This window comes from Xenopus laevis, chromosome 4L (assembly GCF_017654675.1).
Source record: "Xenopus laevis strain J_2021 chromosome 4L, Xenopus_laevis_v10.1, whole genome shotgun sequence".
Taxonomy (NCBI): domain Eukaryota; kingdom Metazoa; phylum Chordata; class Amphibia; order Anura; family Pipidae; genus Xenopus; species Xenopus laevis.
In genome coordinates this window covers 116,081,065-116,100,349 of record NC_054377.1, presented here as the reverse complement: position 1 = coordinate 116,100,349, position 19,285 = coordinate 116,081,065, and positions in this window count along the sequence as shown.

Here is a 19,285-nt window from a genome sequence, read left to right as displayed (position 1 = left end):
GAGATGCCAGATTTTCAGATGCTGGCTTTTCCATCCTCGGGGTTTAATAAATTCCAAAAAATGAGTGATTTTTTTAAAAGTCCGATATTATTTAAAAAAAAAAAAAATCACAAATATTTTTGTGATTTTTGCATTTGGAGTTTAGTAAATAACCCCCTAAATCTTATAGTTTTTTTATAGTAAAAAAAAACCTCAATTTTTTTATTGAAAAAAACCCTAAATTTTTCAAGTTTTTATCATTCTTTAATAAATAACCCCCCGAATGTGCAGCCTTACAGAGCATTTGTTTTTTAGATGGCATCAGTGACAACTGGAAAGTCAGAGGAAGGAAGCAAATAATTCAAAAACTATAAGAAATATATAATGATGGCAAATTGAAGAATTGCTTAGAATTAGCTATTCTATAACACACTAAAATTCAAGTTAAAGGTGAACCACTCCTTTAAATCCAGGGTTCTGACAGACAAAGAAGAAGTAAATGAGAAAATACTAATTGGCAGCCAGTTAAAAGTTTTATGTGTGAGCTGTCAGGTATTTTGCAAGGTTATTGCTGGTTAAACAACCTCTAATAGATGCAAGAACCTGTTTATGTAAAAATGCTGTTGTTTGTGATTTTTATTAATAAACAGGGTGAGTGAATTTCTCTCCATATGGAACACTTTAACATGAGTATCAAGTTGTCACTCTCTGTTTGGCAGTTTCTCCTGTTAGGAGCGAAAGGCCTAGAGCAAAGTCAAGTAAAATATAATTACATCCATTTATTGATATTACTATAATATATTGACACAAAATGTATATTAAATATAAATATTTCTTAATATGCAAGCGTTTAAGTTGGCCATTAAAGACTGGCCAGTAAAGCTGCAGTTACCACACCATAAAAATGTGGGTTACCTTAAAAATGGTAAATGGTGGTCCTGATTGTGATTATAAAAAATGTAATAAATACAGCATGTGCTCTGAGCTTAAAACAACATGTAAATAAACCATTCTTGTTTTAAAACCACCGAAGCTTAACAGGAAATTGATTTTTTCGTGTCTCGGTGCTCTTTTTCAAACAGTGACTCCATTCTGCATGAAGTGACTTGGAATTTCCTGAAACATGGTACTAATGTAAATGTCTTACAATTTACAGATTGGGTATTTTTTTACTAAATTCATATTCCACTTGAAGTGCAGTTTACAGGGTATGTTTAGTACTAATTTCAGATTCCCCTTTGTGGGGGGTTCACTTAAACAGCACAGGTGGCAATTCTACATTTTTCATAGTTTAAGCAGGTATGTGTCTTTGTTTTATTCCCAGCAGGGCCTACAAACAAAGCATTTATTATAATTCTACACATCATATGCAAATACACAAATGAAAGTTCATTCTTCTCCAACCAGGACCAGTCTACTTGCAGTATTCATATTTAGGAAACCTTTATTTTTTTCAGTCATTATTGGCGATGGGCGAATTTGAATTCAAAAATTCGCCAGCGAAAATGCGGCGTCATCAATTTTTTTGACGCCGGGGAATTTTCACGAATCAGGGGAATAAATTTGCGCATCACTAGTCATTATTAGTTTAACTCAGGCCAATAAAGTAAATATTTGACTCATGGAGGCCCATTTATTAAAGGTCAAATTTTAGAGGTATTAGAGCTTTTTGAAACACAATTAAGCCATGAAAGTTATTAAAAATAAAAAGTACGAACGGAAAAAAGTCCAGAAAAGTTTTTGGATAATTGCTAGCGAGAAAAAAAATAAAGTCCAATTGGATCAGCACAGCTCCCGTTGACTTCTATGGGACTCGACTGTTTTTATTCGGAGAAGTTTTGTATTAGAGTTTTTCGTGGTATTTACACTTAGAGGGGTGATTCACCTTCAAGTTAACATTTAGTATGTTATAGAATAGCTAATTCTAAGCAACTTTTCAATTGGTCCTCATTATCTATTATTTATAGTTTTTTTTAATGATTTGCCTTCTTCTTCTGACTCTTTCCAGCTTTAAAATGGGGGACACCAACACCATCTAAAAAACAAATGCTGTGTAAGGCTACACATTTATTGCTATTGCTACTTTTCATTACTCATCTTTCTATTCAGGCCTCTCCTATTCATTTTACAGTTTCTTTTTCAGATCAATACATGGTTGTGAGGATAATTTGGATCCTAGGAACCAGATGGCTGAAATCTCAAACTGGAGAGTTGCTGAATAAAAAGCCACAAATAATAAAAAATGAAAACCAATTGCAAATTGTCTTAGAATATCACTCTCTACATCATACTAAAAGTTCATTCAAAGGGGAACAACTCCTTTAATAAATCTTTAATTTTTTGAATTTTAGAGATACTCAAATTTTTAAAAAAAATACAATTCGTGAAAAAATAAAAGGAAATCTGAATGTTAGTAAATAGGCCCCATATTGTTTTTGGTGTTTTCTCCTCAGGTATCTCAGATGCACCAGGTTGTCCGCCTACTTTCTGTATACTTTAAGCCGCACTTTCATGACCAATTAACACCAATACTTGTACTGGCTTTTCAGCCTGAGTGAACATAGCTCCTGGTATTCTCTACATCTGCTCTGTCTTATAGAGCATGCTGAAAGAGATATACTTACCTCCCAGTAACGGTACCACACATTGTTCAGCAATTGAGGGACAGAATTAATTTCATATTCTTCTATCATATTCTTTCAATAGAGCAGGTTGCAGGGTACATATAGCACTAATTTCAAATTCCCCTTGAAAAGCAGTCTACAGGTATATAGTGGATAATGTACCCCCTACTGTAATTTATAAAGATATTATGTTACCGAGGAGTTATGTGACCATATAAAAGCACGAGGCCGAAGGCTGAGTGCTTTTATACAGGTCACATAACTCCGAGGTGACTTCTAATATCTTTATAAATTATAGCAGGGGGTACATTATGCATTATAATCTACAAAGATGTCTGGCTCTGTTCTGCCCTTGCCTTCTTGCCTGCCACAGGTGATGTCATAGGGGAAAGACCAAGGAAGTAGGGAAACTTAAATCAGGACTGGAGACTGAGGTGGGAGGGGGAGTGTAAGTTGAGAGGGAGGTTATGTGAAAATTGGTGAGAAAGAATGGAGACAGACCAGAGAGGGGGTTAGACAGAGTGGACACAGAGATACATGGAGTCAAAAGTGAGACTGTGTCAGTGCAAGAAGCTTCACACCCCTCCTGCCAGCCCCTCCCCATCTGCAATGAATTTCGAAGCAGCACCAGAGCAGTACTGGTTAAATTGGAAGGAGCTAGAATCAGCCTATCAGCCTGTCAGCCAGCACGGACTGACACAGAAAACCGGCATACCTGCTCCTGCTGCAATTCACTCGTCACCCCTTTGATAATTACTCCTCCCCCTCGCCAATGAAATTCCCCGCACTAACAACAAGGGGAGGGGGATCCGAGCCAGACAGGGATCAGCAGGGGGAGCACATGAGACGGAAGCTATGAAGGGCCATATCTGAGAGGGAGTGAGAGAAAAGGAGCGCACTGTGCTGTAAGTAAAATCTGAGCCTGCGAGTCAGATGGGAGGGGGGAAGCGTGTAGGGAGAGCTGCAGGGAGAGAGCAGCGGCGGAAGTGATGTAACATATAAACGGCGCGTTCTGATGAAGTGGCTAACACTAGCGAATTATTGCCATCGTTGCCACCCGCAGGGACATCGCCAATTCACTAACAGGCACAGGCACCAATTCGCTAGCGAACACCTTGGGGCCGATTCATCAAGCTCGAGTGAAGGATTCGAAGTAAAAAAACTTCGAATTTCGAAGTGTTTTTTGGGCTACTTCGACCATCGAATGGGCTACTTCGACCTTCGACTACGACTACGACTTCGAATCGAAGGATTCGAACTAAAAATCGTTCGACTATTCGTCCATTCGATAGTCGAAGTACTGTCTCTTTAAAAAAAACTTCGACCCCCTAGTTCGGCAGCTAAAAGCTACCGAAGTCAATGTTAGCCTATGGGGAAGGTCCCCATAGGCTTGCCTAAGTTTTTTTGATCGAAGGATATTCCTTCGATCGTTGGATTAAAATCCTTCGATCGTTCGATCGTAGCATTTGCGCTAAATCCTTCGACTTCGATATTCGAAGTCGAAGGATTTCAATTCCTAGTCGAATATCGAGGGTTAATTAACCCTCGATATTCGACCCTTGATGAATCAGCCCCCTTGTGTCTCATTCCCTTCTTCTTTAGATTGTAAGTTCTTTTGCACAGTGCCTTACTCACCTTTTGTACTGGTACTGTACATGTATGTAACTCTGTATGTAATTCATGTGATTTTGTTGTATAAACACATTTATTTCACAGCGCTGTGCAATATGTTGGCGCTCTAAAAATACATGTTACCAATAATAATATTATTTATATAAATTATATAAAATCAGCTGCTGTGTAGCAATGGGGCAGGCATTCAAAGGAGAAAAGGCTCAGGTTACACAGCAGATAAACTCTGTAGAACATAATGGTGTTATCTGTTATCCACAATTTAACCTGTGCCATATAGCCTTACAATTTACAGATTGGGTATTTTTTTACTAAATTCATATTCCACTTGAAGTGCAGTTTACAGGGTATGTTTAGTACTAATTTCAGATTCCCCTTTGTGGGGGGTTCACTTAAACAGCAAAGGTGGCAATTCTACATTTTTCATAGTTTAAGCAGGTATGTGTCTTTGTTTTATTCCCAGCAAAACAAAGCATTTATTATAATTCTACACATCATATGCAAATACACAAATGAAAGTTCATTCTTCTCCAACCAGGACCAGTCTACTTGCAGTATTCATATTTAGGAAACCTTTATTTTTTTCAGTCATTATTGGCGATGGGCGAATTTGGGGCGTTTTGCGAAAAGGCGAAAAATTAACGATACGGCACCGGCACCTCGTTTTTGACGCCGGCGTCTGTTTTTTTGGACTCCGTTGCGAATTCAAAAATTCGCCAGCGAAAATGCGGCGTCATCAATTTTTTTGACGCCGGGGAATTTTCACGAATCAGGGGAATAAATTTGCGCATCACTAGTCATTATTAGTTTAACTCAGGCCAATAAAGTAAATATTTGACTCATGGAGGCCCATTTATTAAAGGTCAAATTTTAGAGGTATTAGAGCTTTTTGAAACACAATTAAGCCATGAAAGTTATTAAAAATAAAAAGTATGAACGGAAAAAAGTCCAGAAAAGTTTTTGGATAATTGCTAGCGAGAAAAAAAATAAAGTCCAATTGGATCAGCACAGCTCCCGTTGACTTCTATGGGACTCGACTGTTTTTATTCGGAGAAGTTTTGTATTAGAGTTTTTCGTGGTTTTTACACTTAGAGGGGTGATTCACCTTCAAGTTAACATTTAGTATGTTATAGAATAGCTAATTCTAAGCAACTTTTCAATTGGTCCTCATTATTTATTATTTATAGTTTTTTTTAATGATTTGCCTTCTTCTTCTGACTCTTTCCAGCTTTAAAATGGGGGACACCAACACCATCTAAAAAACAAATGCTGTGTAAGGCTACACATTTATTGCTATTGCTACTTTTCATTACTCATCTTTCTATTCAGGCCTCTCCTATTCATTTTACAGTTTCTTTTTCAGATCAATACATGGTTGCGAGGATAATTTGGATCCTAGGAACCAGATGGCTGAAATCTCAAACTGGAGAGTTGCTGAATAAAAAGCCACAAATAATAAAAAATGAAAACCAATTGCAAATTGTCTTAGAATGTCACTCTCTACATCATACTAAAAGTTCATTCAAAGGGGAACAACTCCTTTAATAAATACTTTTATTATTGTCACAAAACAAGGAAGAAAAAATGTTTTCCCCTTCCCATCACAAATTTACATATGTAAATTAGGATTCGGTTCGTTATTTGGTCAAATCTTTTGCGAAGGATTCGGGGGTTCGGCTGAATCCAAAATAGTGAATTCGGTGCATCCCTAACACAAATAAGCGATTATTCTCCAATAATGTCCTTACATTTGTGTTGTGCTTTTGCATCATTAAATAGATAGTATAAATTGTAAAATAAGAATAACTTGGCATTTTGTGATGGATAACAAGAGTTTACATATGAAAACACATTTCAAGCAATTAAAAAAAAAGTGTATATGTAGCCTATCGTAATAAGGGAGTCGACAAATCCTACAATTTGCCTTCTCCTAACCCAGTGGACCTGCACACACAATCTCAATCTTGACCTATATCTATATACTATGGATGTTGGCCGTGCATAGTGCATCACGTGAGAAAGTGATGAGGAGCCACAGCTTTTCTTATCTTCCTGCTTTTGGGATCATTTGTGTGCTTTGCATGGATGATCAAAACAATAGAATGGCGGCCATACCATATGTCACCTCCTCATATGGTCTGTGTCCACTTAGTCCATGGGCCAGTTACTCTTTGAGCATACCATATTGGCCTGTGTATGGCTGCTTTAGGCTCAAGGAATTAAAAAGTTGAAGGTTACAGAACAGCTGCTCTTTAAAAATGTCTACTAGAAGAATTACAGTTCTGATCTATGTGCTAGTAGCGTGTTGGATATCAGAAAATATATCAAATAGTATATGAGTGTTTTCGAATGATTAAATAGGATCAGCTCTTGGTTTCCACTGTGTGATCCTGTTTCTCTTGCGTGTTTATTTTCCTGTACTATAAATCTAGTGTCTAAAAGATCTCTGAGGTCAGTATCACTGAAGATATTAGTCTTAGAAAACCGTCACACCTAATTGAGACATATTTATCAAAAGTCTTTTGATAAACACTTCTTTTCCTGTGTTATTATGGTTTGTAAAATGAAACAATAATTTCCCTTAGAGGGGCCAGCTTATGCTGCCAAGTGCTTCTGATCATGTTAATTAATATTAATTTGCTTAGGCAGCGGATTTCACTTGTCTTGTTACAGCATATAATTAGGTCTAAATGCCTAATTGATCCAGCCACCACTGTGCAAATTCATCGCCCACAAAGAATAAACCTTTACTTTCACTCCAAGCATATTAATTATTGAATGGAATGTGAGCTTGTTAAAGTTATCCTTGGAAATATGCTTTACATTATAGGAGAAACCAATTACTTTTTACAGCCATGAAAACCCGTTTAAGAAATTGCAAATAGATGGGCGGACAAGGGTCAAATTTAGGTAAATATCACATTAGGGGTGGAAATTAGAAACATTTACGAACTGAGTTTTCATATGGAAGATCAATAAAATATTAATGTCACCCTTCAGTTGGAAGATGCAGATCTTAAATTATTGTGTTACTCTCTGATTTTTGATGTGATTCAAATTGTGTTAGAATAATTATGATAGAGGACTCATTTTGGGGGTTATTTATTAAAGGTCAAGTTGTGCTTTCTCAAAAATGTGTTTTTCGGGGGTTGTTTCACTAAAAAAACTCAAGTTTTTCAAGATTTATTATGCCCTGAAGCTGCTAAAAGTCCAATTCCAAAAATACTCCAGCTGAAACCTGTCAAGGTCATGTAGAAGTCAATGGCAAAGGTCCCTTTTGAAGATGTTTTTTGCCTTCATGATTTTCGGGTGGTTTACGGTGGTTTACACTCAAAAACTTGATAAATTTGAGGTATTCAAGGTTTTTTAGCCTATAAGCTCGATAACCTTGAGGTATTCGAATTTTTTCTCTGATTGCATTAAATAGAGATTTTCACATTCCTTTTTCAATCGTATCCATCATTCAATTGTGCGTTTATTTGAGGTAGAAAAAAAACACACAAACCTCACAAACTCAACCTTTGATAAATAACCCCCTTAATGTGCAAAGAACAGATGCAAAACACCATGCCTTTTGCCCACAATGCACCTTATGCTGTGCCTGCTCAAGGAAAGAAGCACATACAGGGGTCCTGTGTACTCAGTACTGGTTCTCCCAAAAGGTGCAAAAACATAGGGGCAGATTTACTAAAGGGCAAAGTGACTAATGCTGGAGAAGATTTGCCGATTTACTACGGGCGCAGGCATCACTTCGTTAGCGAAGGAGATAGACACTAGCGGTGATTTGCACACTATCGCCAGGCAAATTTTCACTCTGGCGAATGGACGTTACTTTGCAAATTCACTAAGATGCGGATTTTACTGAACATTACCTTCAGTACATTACCTTTCGCCAGCTCAGACTAGGCGAAGTGCACTGGAGTGCATAGATCTTCCTCATTCTTTTATTGCTTATATCATATTTTTTAGTGGAAAAAGTTAAAAAAACAATTGCATATTTTCTTTTTTTTAGAGTGATAGCTTGCAAAAATCCTTACATTTTTTTTGGGGTAACCGGGTTCCCTCATACATTTTCTAACATATGGAACATTAACTAAACAGTGGGCTCATGTAACATTATAACAACTCTATTTTCTTTATTAAGGTTCCCTGTAATGTAATGTATTTGCTGCAACATATACGTCCATTCAACGTTATCATTTCTGCCGTATGCAAATTAGCCTGAGCGAAGACCTCAAAAGAAGTTGCACTAGGCTAAATTGAACACTAGCGCATCTTCACTTTGATTTGCTCACATTGCCAAAGTAACGCTAGCAAGAATCCGCCAGCGTTCAGCGCCCTGGATGCAACTTTGCATTATAGTAAATTAGCATTATCTGAGCGAATTTTCGCCTGGCGAAGTGTTGCGATGGGTGTGAATCCGTTGCTGGTGAATTTTCGGCTCTTAGTAAATTTACCCCATAGAACCCACTTTTCATAATGTCCTGAGCAGAGCCGGGCCAAGCCGGGCAGGCGCGCTAGATGGCTGGTCATGCAAAAAACGCTTCTGCGCATGCGTGAATTGACGCATGCATACTCACATGCATACACAGATGGGACAGTGGGCAGTCGGCAGAGAAGGGACCGGACTAGAGGTAGGAGTAAGTGCGTGCCTGGTGCCCCTCCACCTTTGCACGCTGGGCACGTGCCTACTCTGCCTACCCCTAGTTCCGGCCCTGGTCCTGAGTGTATGTTGCCCTAAGAGACTAAATTGGCAAGTTTTAAAAATTAGAGATTTGAATTACTTATGTGACTGGAGCAATAGTACTGCCATCATATTTTTTTCATGTGGATATCCATTTCTCTTTGATGCACCTGGGTTATTTTCCCCAATGTCAGGAGTGCGTTACAGTCACTGAAATGAAATGTTCAGCTAAAACAATTGCTTAGAGAATGGTTACTAAAAAGGAATACTCTGCTTAACAGAAGGTTCAGTGAAAAGCCTTGTTAAGCATAATATACAGTAAATTTAATGATCGGCTAGAAAGACTGTCTACAGAAATGTGAAAATTCTAAATGTACAGAATATTCATTAAAGTCCAAAATCAAATAGTCCTCAAATCAAATAGTATTTAACCTTTAACTATCCAACAAGGGGGAACCCCTTAATAAAGTTCTGCCCCTCTACAAAAATGGATATGGTTAGTTATATAAAATGTTAGAAATTGTTTTGGTCTACTAATTATTGCTTTTATGGTACTTACATTATAGATACAGCAGATATAATAAGTTAACCTGATCAATTCATTTGAAGAAACATTAATTACATTCATTTAGTCAAAGATTCAATTCCTTTAAAAGAGAAAGAAAGTTAAAATCATTGCAGGGTAAAAAATGTTAGGCACCTCCCACTGATTATAACAACGTACCTGAGTTTTAAGTTTCCTTCTCCTTTAAGCACTTATTGCTGAACATGTTAGTACTCTAGTGGCAGATTTATAAAAATGTGAGATTAGCGTTTTCCAAAGAAAAACTCACCCATGTTCTATTCATTCCTATAGGATTATTAACAGTGTATGGGTGACAGTAAGGAGGTGATATATGAACTTGTCACAATTCAAATGTTTTGCACAAAAACCTGAACAAACAAAATTTAATTATATTTTCAAAAACTGGAATGTTTAGTATTTATGAAGCACAAAAATAAAAAACAAAATTGAATGCAAAAGTTGAGCGTTCATTTAGAAGTCAATGGGAGTTGTTCTAGGCAACTGGTGTCCAGAGATATTCAAGTTTTTTTCCACAATTGTATTCAATCATGTTTTTTATATTGGATTTTTTAATAAATAAGCAAGCATTGGTGCTCTTTTAAATTGTGAGTTTATGCAAAGTAGGAAAAAAACATGCAATTTTAAAATGAATAAAAATTCAGTAAATTCTGCAGTAAATTCTAGCCTCACATTTTTATAAATCTGCACCATATTATGCTAGTAAGGTGAACATTTCATTTAACTACCCATTCAGTATAGCTGGACACTCTATTTAAATCAATATTCAGTTTACATAAAGATTTCCCATTTAGCTGAACCAGGACCAATCCTGCTATGAGGGGTGGCAAAAAGGCGACGGCAGCCCCAGAAACGGCACTCACTGAGCTGAACATTCTGTTTTACTAAACTATTCATTTAACTGAACAAACCAGTCCATTAAACTGTCTGTTTATTGGAACAATTCATATCAATAAACATTCTACTTGGCTAAAAATGTAATTTTGCTAAATATTCCATTAAATTAAAATATGCCATTTCGCTACACTGAACATTTAACATTGCTAATTAATTCCCTTACCTAAACATTTATTGGGGGGCAAACTAACTACCCATATAATGGATGAGTATTGCGTTCTCTTTTATGGCCACTTTTAGCATCTGTAAAAAAGATATTTTTTGTAAATATGAACTACTTCATTTTTGTTTTTATTTTAAATTCCATAAATACATTAGAGAAATAAGTTCAGTATTTTTTCAGAGCATTCATTTTCCCAGCAATTAAGAGCTATATATTTCAGGTAAGCAGACTGAGAAATCATTTGCCATAAAGGCGCTATCCACTGTTTATCCCAGACTATAAAAACTGATGTAGCGCCAATAACCACTTTGATTACTTGGAAACTATGCGGAAATCAAATCATTTTCCCTGGAAACTTAAAGGTGATCTATTAAGTACTCTGATGAAGTTATTTGCCTGAGTAATTTTTAGAACTTAATTTGAAATCCTTGTACATTCACTCCAAGCTAAATACTACTACAAAAAAAAATCTAAAAGCGTGGTTATTGGCGTGGTTAGTCTAATGGAACCAATTCACACAGTTTCCCTTAAATGTTTAACATACAAGACATGAAAATATACTGTCTTATTTAACTGGTATATTTTATAGAATTTCTATAAAACTATCCCTGTCTGCTATTCAGTATGTATTCTGTTTGGCGCTTATATTACCCCTGACCACTGCTGGGTTTGTAGTGTGGTTCTGGCTGGTACAGTATGTTAAGGTTAACACATGCACACTAGACCGTTTGTTTAGGTCAAGGATAAGAGAAAATACATTCTGAGCAATATTTTGCAGAGGAAACCGTGTCACGTTAAATTTATTTCAACAAGTCTATAATAAGAAAGGATAATAAAGCCACATATGTTACTATAATTCAGAACACCAATTCAATTTATATGCCTTGCCTTCACATTGCCATTTTGATTCCTGGCTTGGCCTTAGCACTGTTGGAATCTCTGGCGCACACGTATGAATGGGAGAACAGCACTTAAAGAACAGCAGAAATGAACACACTTTTAAGACAAACACTTCAGGCACAAACCTTTAGCGCCAGCCATTTCCTTGCAATATGTATGAGACCTAAGTGCCACCCAAGACGGTCTAACAATATAATGATCTATGTTTGATAATTCACAGCATTGCATAAATGACTGCCAAAGTAATTCTATTAAAATTAAAATATGCCTTTCCTTAAGTATGGTTCACTCTCGCTTTATTTTCCTGTAAACATAGAGGCACGGGTTTTTCTGCACAAAGAGCCTTATTTATCTGCATATTTTAAAATGTGAAGAAATCAACATTTAAAAACCGGTATGGTAAAAACAACTTGACCACAGTGAAATTACATTTTATATCAAAAACTTCAAAAATAGTTTGAAATTAGAAAATACAACTATCATTATCCCTGTTCACCTTCTGTATTCTCTCTGGCCTTCGTGTCTAAGTGGTAGAGAGCTGTATTAAAGTTTTTATCTAATTTTTAATGATATCCTTAATACATCACGCATGCTCAAGAGACAACAATATTTAGCATAGAGGGGGTTAGGATACAACACACAAGAGCCATGAATGTAAATTATATACTTACACATATATAATATATATATAACTTACTCCCTGTTAGCCTTACAATTAGCCTACGACTAGGTGCCTTTATAAGGTCACGGAACTCTTCTTAATCTTAAGAGAGAACTAAACTATAAAAATGAATGGCTAAAAATACCATATTTTATATACATATTTTTTATTAATCAGCCTTATACTAGGACATTTATATTCTATGTGTACTGTATATTGTGAGCAGGGTCGGACTGGGGGGCCCGGTGTCCACCGGGGCTCTGCCTCAGACTCCCCCTGCCGCAGCTGATTGGTTGCTAGGGGTTACTAAATTTAGGGCAAATATTGTCACTTTTATTACATTATCTTATTGGCATTAAACAAAATTAGCCTTATTACCACAAAACAAATCAATATGTAATATCATATAAATAAGTGCATCAAAAAATGAGACGCCGGCGCCGTTTTGCGAATTATTTGTCATTCGCAAATTTTGTGGGTAATTTGCTAATTTTTCGGCGAAGCGAAACTCCCCAAATTCGCACATCACTATAAGTTAGTTATAAGGTTTAAAAAAGATGCACATCCATCAAGATCAACCTTTTAACTCTACTTTAACCTGCCTAACTGCTAGTTGATCCAGGGTGTTTTGGTTATATACTATATATGTGTACACACACATATTTAACACAAACACACACATATGCTCTTTACAAAGTTTTTGGGTGTAAAAGACATGGATGAACTATTTCATGTTGTTAAACTAATCAAGATGAAGATCTAAAACCATGACCTAACCACCAGCCTGATATTTTAAGCCTTTACTCAGTCATGAAGAATTACTGCAAATCCCTGTGATAAATTTCGACAAACCAAACTATGCTGTCTCTGAGGGTGGCAAGGCCATGGAAGGCTCTGATGCAGTAACTGAAGTGCAGCTCTTAACTTTGAATGAAGTGTAAAATTATGTTACCTAAACATAGACCCAGGTCAGAGTGTCTTGACACTTCATAAAGTATATGGATGCAATAAAATCGCAGTGGAGAAAGGGGCTAATATTGAATTCTGCATTTTTTCGTTCTTAGGAAAATCATTAGATGTTTTTAAAAGAAAAATAGGCTGTTATGGAATGTCTTGGAAAAAAAAAGGTGGAGAAGCAGGGGAGATCCCGTGGGAATGGATTCCTCAGTTCACTAACTTGTTCACACTTCATCAGAGCAGACACTGTGTAGGGTCTCGGAAGGAACCAGTCGGCTGAACCACTACAAATTGGATATTCTTGTTATTAAAAAAAATACACCTTAATGGCCTCTTTAAATCATTGTATTCTAAGCGGCAAATTGCCTTTCCCAAAGCATTCTTCAACAAGATGGCTGCTACTAAAACAGGGACAACAAACAAAAGGCAACCCAAGTTTTTGAACTTGCAGTATCTTTTGTGATCAAATGGAGTCCCGTGGCTTTTTCACAGCTAACATTGTGCAACTTAGTAAAAATATAGAACTAATCTTACAGTCAACAAACACAATATAAGATAAAAAGGCAAAAGGATCATATTATGAGCATTACACATTGTAAAGGTTAAAGGCGAAGGAACCATTTTTGTAAAGCTGGACCTGGCTTCAACTGTGTATTTTCCTGGTGGGAAATTAATGAGAAGAGGACTTCAAGCAGTGCAAGATGCACCTGCCAAACCTGTTAAAGGAACAGTAACACCAAAATATGAAAGTGTTTGAACACTGCACTATATTTTTATTACTTTAAAAACTTTCGTTTTTTGACATTACTGTTCCTTTAAGCAACTCTACTTTTTTATGAAGAGGAAGGCAAGCAGGACAGCATTTGGTGTACAGTTCAGGAGGGGGTTGAGGCCTTAGGGTAGGGACACACTGGGCGATTTGGGGAGATTTAGTCGCGTGGCGACTAATCGCCGTGACTTTCCACGACCAATCTTCCCCGAATGCCTCCCCTCGCTCTGCGCCTGGCTAAAATGAAAAATCGCCTGCGCTAATCACACGCGGCGATTCGTTTTCCGAAGTCGCCCGAAGTTTCCTCGTGAGGCAACTTCGGGCGATTTCGGAAAACGAATCGCCGTGTGTGATTAGCGCCGGCGACTTTTCATTTTATCCAGGCGCAGAGTGAGGGGAGGCATTCGGGGAGAAAAGTCGCTGCGATTAGTCGCCAGGCGACTAAATCTCCCCAAATCGCCCAGTGTGTCCCTACCCTTACAGAGGTCCTAGAGTGTAAAAAAGGGTTTGTTCTCCTTTAGCTAACTGAGTTACTTAAAGGAACAGTAATGCCAAAAAATTAAAGTGTTTTAAAGTAATGAAAATATCATGTAGTGTTGCCCTGTACCAGTAAAACTGATCTGTTTGCTTCAGAAACACTACTATAGTTCATATAAACAAGCTGCTGTGTAGCAATGACAGAAATTGAAAAAAAGGCTATATGGCACAGATTAAATAGTGGATAACAGATAATACCATTATGTTTTACAGAGCTTATCTGCTATCTGCTGTGTAACCTGAGCCTTTTCTCCTTTGAATGGCTGCCCCCTGCTACACAGCAGCTCATTTATATAAATAATAGTAGTGTTTCTGAAGCAAACACAGCAATTTTACCAGTGCAGGGCAACACTGCCTTATATTTTATTTCTTTGCAACACTTTTATTTTTCAATGTTACTGGTTCTTTAAACATCATTAATTACAATTGGTGATTATAGAAAAGAGAGACAGAGGTAAGCTTATGTATAGCATTAGGGGGTCGTGATGGGCAAACTTGGAGTGTTTTGTGAATTTCCAGCGAAATTTGCGAAACGGCGAAAAATTTGCGAAATGGCGCCGGCGTCTGTTTTGCAAATGTATTCGCCGGCAGCGAATCTTGGGAATTCGCCGCAAATTTGCGCCTGGCAAATTAATTCGCCCATCACTATTATTAAGAAAATCTTGATAAAGATGCTAATTTCAGTTTTTTAGTCTCAAATTTCAATATTTATCGAAAAAAAATCCTAAAGATTCAAAAGAAAATATTGTCAACAAACATGAACTTTTATAGAAGTCAGTGGGAGGTGTATTTTTAACATTCAGTCTATTTTACTTTTTACGTTTTTGAAACATTCACTGAAAATTAATGGAACAATGCATGTTGTGATTTGAGCCCCCCAACTTAGTAAAATTTAATTTTTTTGAGACGAGTTTTTTTGGAAATACACTAGCAATCAAGATTGCAGAACAAACACAATTATTTTTTGAAATTAGAAGTCATTTTTTGGATACTTCGACCATCGAATAGGATACTATGACTTTGAATTTACTTCGACTTCGATTCGAAGTAAAAATCGTTTAACTATTCGACCATTCGATAATCGAAGTACTGTCTCTTTAAAAAAACTTCAACTTCAATACTTCGCCAACTTAAACCTTCCGAAGTGCTATGTTAGCCTCTGGGGACATGCCAGAGCATATTTCTAAGTTTTTGGGATTCGATGGAAAATCGTACGATCGTACAATAAAATCGTTCGAATCGTACTACGATCGGAACACGATCGTACGATGAATAAAATCCTCCGACTTCGAATTCGAATGACAGAGGATTCTATTTGATGGTCCATTTTCTAAGTATTTTCCACTTTGAAATTCGACCCTTGATAAATCTGCCCCTAAATATCTGGTGGTGGATCAGAATATATTTGCTGGAGAAACTGTCATTTATAACAAATACATTGCTTTTACTGATTGCAGTGAGCATATGGCATGTAAAATCAGTTTATCAGGGTTCAGAAATGAAAGAAAAGGTCTTTTTACCTTACTGGAACAAATCAGGGGCCCGAGCGGATGGCAGAGGGAGGGTTGGGGGCCCGGGGGGTGTATGGGCCCATGTTGTGACCGAGACCCCCAAGTCCGACGCTGGCTTTAATAGAGCTATCATTCAAAATCTCACTCTGATTCCTGCTGAGAGGAGATACTGAAATATTAATTTGATTATTTCAGAAATATTACAGATTTTTGGATTTTTGAAAAGTATCTTATTTCAACAAAATGAAACTTAATTTTTATGGCAGTTCTCCTTTATGAAATGTACTGAATTTAATTCTAAGGTCACAGTAACCAAGAAGTGCTTTCTTCTGTAATTGTACCCCCAACGGCTACTTTTTATTGATACAGGTTATATGAATTTGTACGGAGCATTGATATGTACTGAATCATAATGACTTTCAGTATATTTAAATTATAAGACCTCATATTTAACTATTTAACTACTAGACTATTTATGAGTTGTAAGCCTACACTATATAGCCTATAGCCTATTGCTCTATTTTGTTGTTTTCCGTTTTGCTTGTAAAGGTCCCACAAGACTGGGCAAAGGAGCCAAATGTGAAACAGAGGTGGAAATTGGGAGGCAGAGGCAGAACCGCAGTCAGACAGGCTGGGTTGGACAAAATTGTCAGACAGGCTGGTATTGCGTCATAGGACAGTATTGAGGGAAAGTGAATATTATTCAGAATGTAGCGAAGCAGTCATGTCTGTCAGCAATGGGGGCTGCTGTGCCTATCTGGGTATTATATGATTGCCCTGTGAACAAGGCTCTCAAATATTCAACCAGACAAGCCAGTTAAATAAGATTTATACTGCATAAACTGGAACCTCCTTTGGGTTTTGGCAAGTTCAAATTTTAATCTTGCTTGTTCTTTGCTTAATATTCCGTGTAAATCTACTGTGTGAAGAATGAAAAGCTGATGCAGCGTGCTCTAAGTTTGAATCAAGCACTTGCGGGACATACAGTATATATATATATATATATCCTGATAAAGAACTGAGCAGCTCAGAAGGGCAAAAATGATTTCTAAGAATGTATTGTAACCCCTTCTTGGCTGTATTGACTTAATCCAGCTGCTCTCAGACTTAACACTGTTACATTAGTCATTCGTGATCTCAGCTGAGCCCTTGCTATTTATAGGTGAAGGAAGGGCTGGATGGTGTTGAACTGTAACTCTTGATGAATAGACTGGGCACCACTGTAAATAAATAAAGTATATATATATATATATATATATATATATATATATATATATATATTCATGTAGAAAGCTGACGCACACTGGGATTTTCTCAAACAAGAAACATATTTATTGGATCGACGTTTCGGTCCTCACATGGACCTTTATCAAGATAGATATAAAGTGCAAGTGTACATAATTATATAGACTCACCCACCAGTGAAACTTCCCCTGAACACGCCCACATATCAAGTGAATGTTTTAACCCTAGAAGACCCACAAGTCCAGCGAATATGGATGAATAAACATTGGTCTGAAAAACAAAGTGCAAATGGCATTGTAATATATAAGAAAAATCCATAGTCATATTATATATATTTAAAAGCAATAATAAGATATTCATCTTAATAAAGTGACATTACGATAAATATAGTGTTAAAAGTGTCATAAAAATCTCTAAAAACATTAACAAATGTATCCATAAGACATAAGCTGTTGGCATATAAATATTTTAAGAATAAAATGTCCAAAGAATCTAGGCTACGTAGTTACTTACAAAAAACAAGAAAACGAGCAATATTCATTAAGACCCCTGGGAGCAATGGTATTTAGCGTTTTAATCCAGTAGACCTCCTTTTGCAGTAACATGCGATCCCAGTCGCCTCCCCTAGCGGGTTCAGGAACTATGTCAATGCCCATAAATCTAAATGTTGGGAGATTATGGCCCATTTTTAAAAAATGTTGTGGTAGCGGTAAATCTGACCTTCCAGTTTCAAAGGCTTTTTTAATAGAAGACCTATGGTTGCCCATCCTCTCTCGGAGGGTGTTTTGCGTCTTCCCAACGTACGACAGACCACACGGGCATGTTATGATATAGATAACATGTGTGGATGTGCAAGAAATACGGTGTCTAATCATAATCTCTTTTCCAGTATGTGGATGTTTGAAAGATTTACCTGATATCATGTATCGACATGTAATGCAGCCTGCACATTTGTAACAACCTTTATTCAATTTACTTAAAATGTTGCCACTGGTCTCATAGCATTTAGTTGGATCTGTCTGCATAAGTAAGTCTCTCAGGTTTGGTCCTCGTTTATAACCCCACAGAGGTTTTTGGGTAAGTGATTGGGATAGTTTTTTATCACATTTCAAAATTGACCAACTATTTTCTACTATGTTTCTAACTGCCTTGGACCCCGTAGTGAAACTAGATGTTAAAATGAAACGATTCTGTTCATTAGGACTTATATTCTGCTGGGTGTCCTGTGTCTGCGTTAAATGTTCGCGGGCTTTTGTAATGGACCTAGTAATAACATGCTGATTATAACCCCTTTGCTTAAATCTATCTGCTGTATCAGCTATTTGCCTTTCATGGATGTCCTTGTTAGAATTGTTGCGCATGGTACGCAAAAATTGCGAAAAAGGAACTGATTTTTTAGAACTAGGTGGATGAAAACTTGTGGAGTACAGAAGGGTATTTCTATCCGTTGGTTTACGATATAATTTGTATCCTAATCCACTGCTCTGTCTAAAAATTTCAACGTCCAAAAATTGGATACTCTGAATATTATGTGTAACCGTGAACTTGACTGGAGAATTTAAAGCATTTAAATGTTCAACCATTTTCAGCAAGTCTAGTACCTCACCACGCCAAATAAGCAGAATATCATCTATATAGCTCAAATACAACAATAGAGATTCGCCAAACATAGGTACAATATTGTGTTGTTCATAGTGGGCCATAAAACAATTAGCGTAAGCAGGAGCCATCGCTGCACCCATCGACGTGCCTTCCTTCTGTAAGTAGTATTGTTTCTCAAAACGAAAATAGTTCCATTTCAGTGTTAATTCCAGAAGTTGGCAAATGAAATCAATTGGTGGACCACCGTATGTAGCGGAATTGAGAGAGAGCCCAATGCACCGCTTCTATGCCTTCCTGGTGGGGAATTATTGTATATAGACTGCAAACATCTAAGGTTGCCAGTACGATAGGGCCATCAGGAAGTGTCGTATTTTTTAGAATTTCCAAAAGCTGTTGTGTATCTTTTAAAAAGTAAGGTAAGGACTGAACTGTGCTCTGTAGGTGATGATCAAGATATAGACCAATGTGGTGTAGTAAGCTGCCCCTTGATGAAACGGATTGGTCTACCCGGAGGGTTACATAGATTTTTGTGGATTTTGGG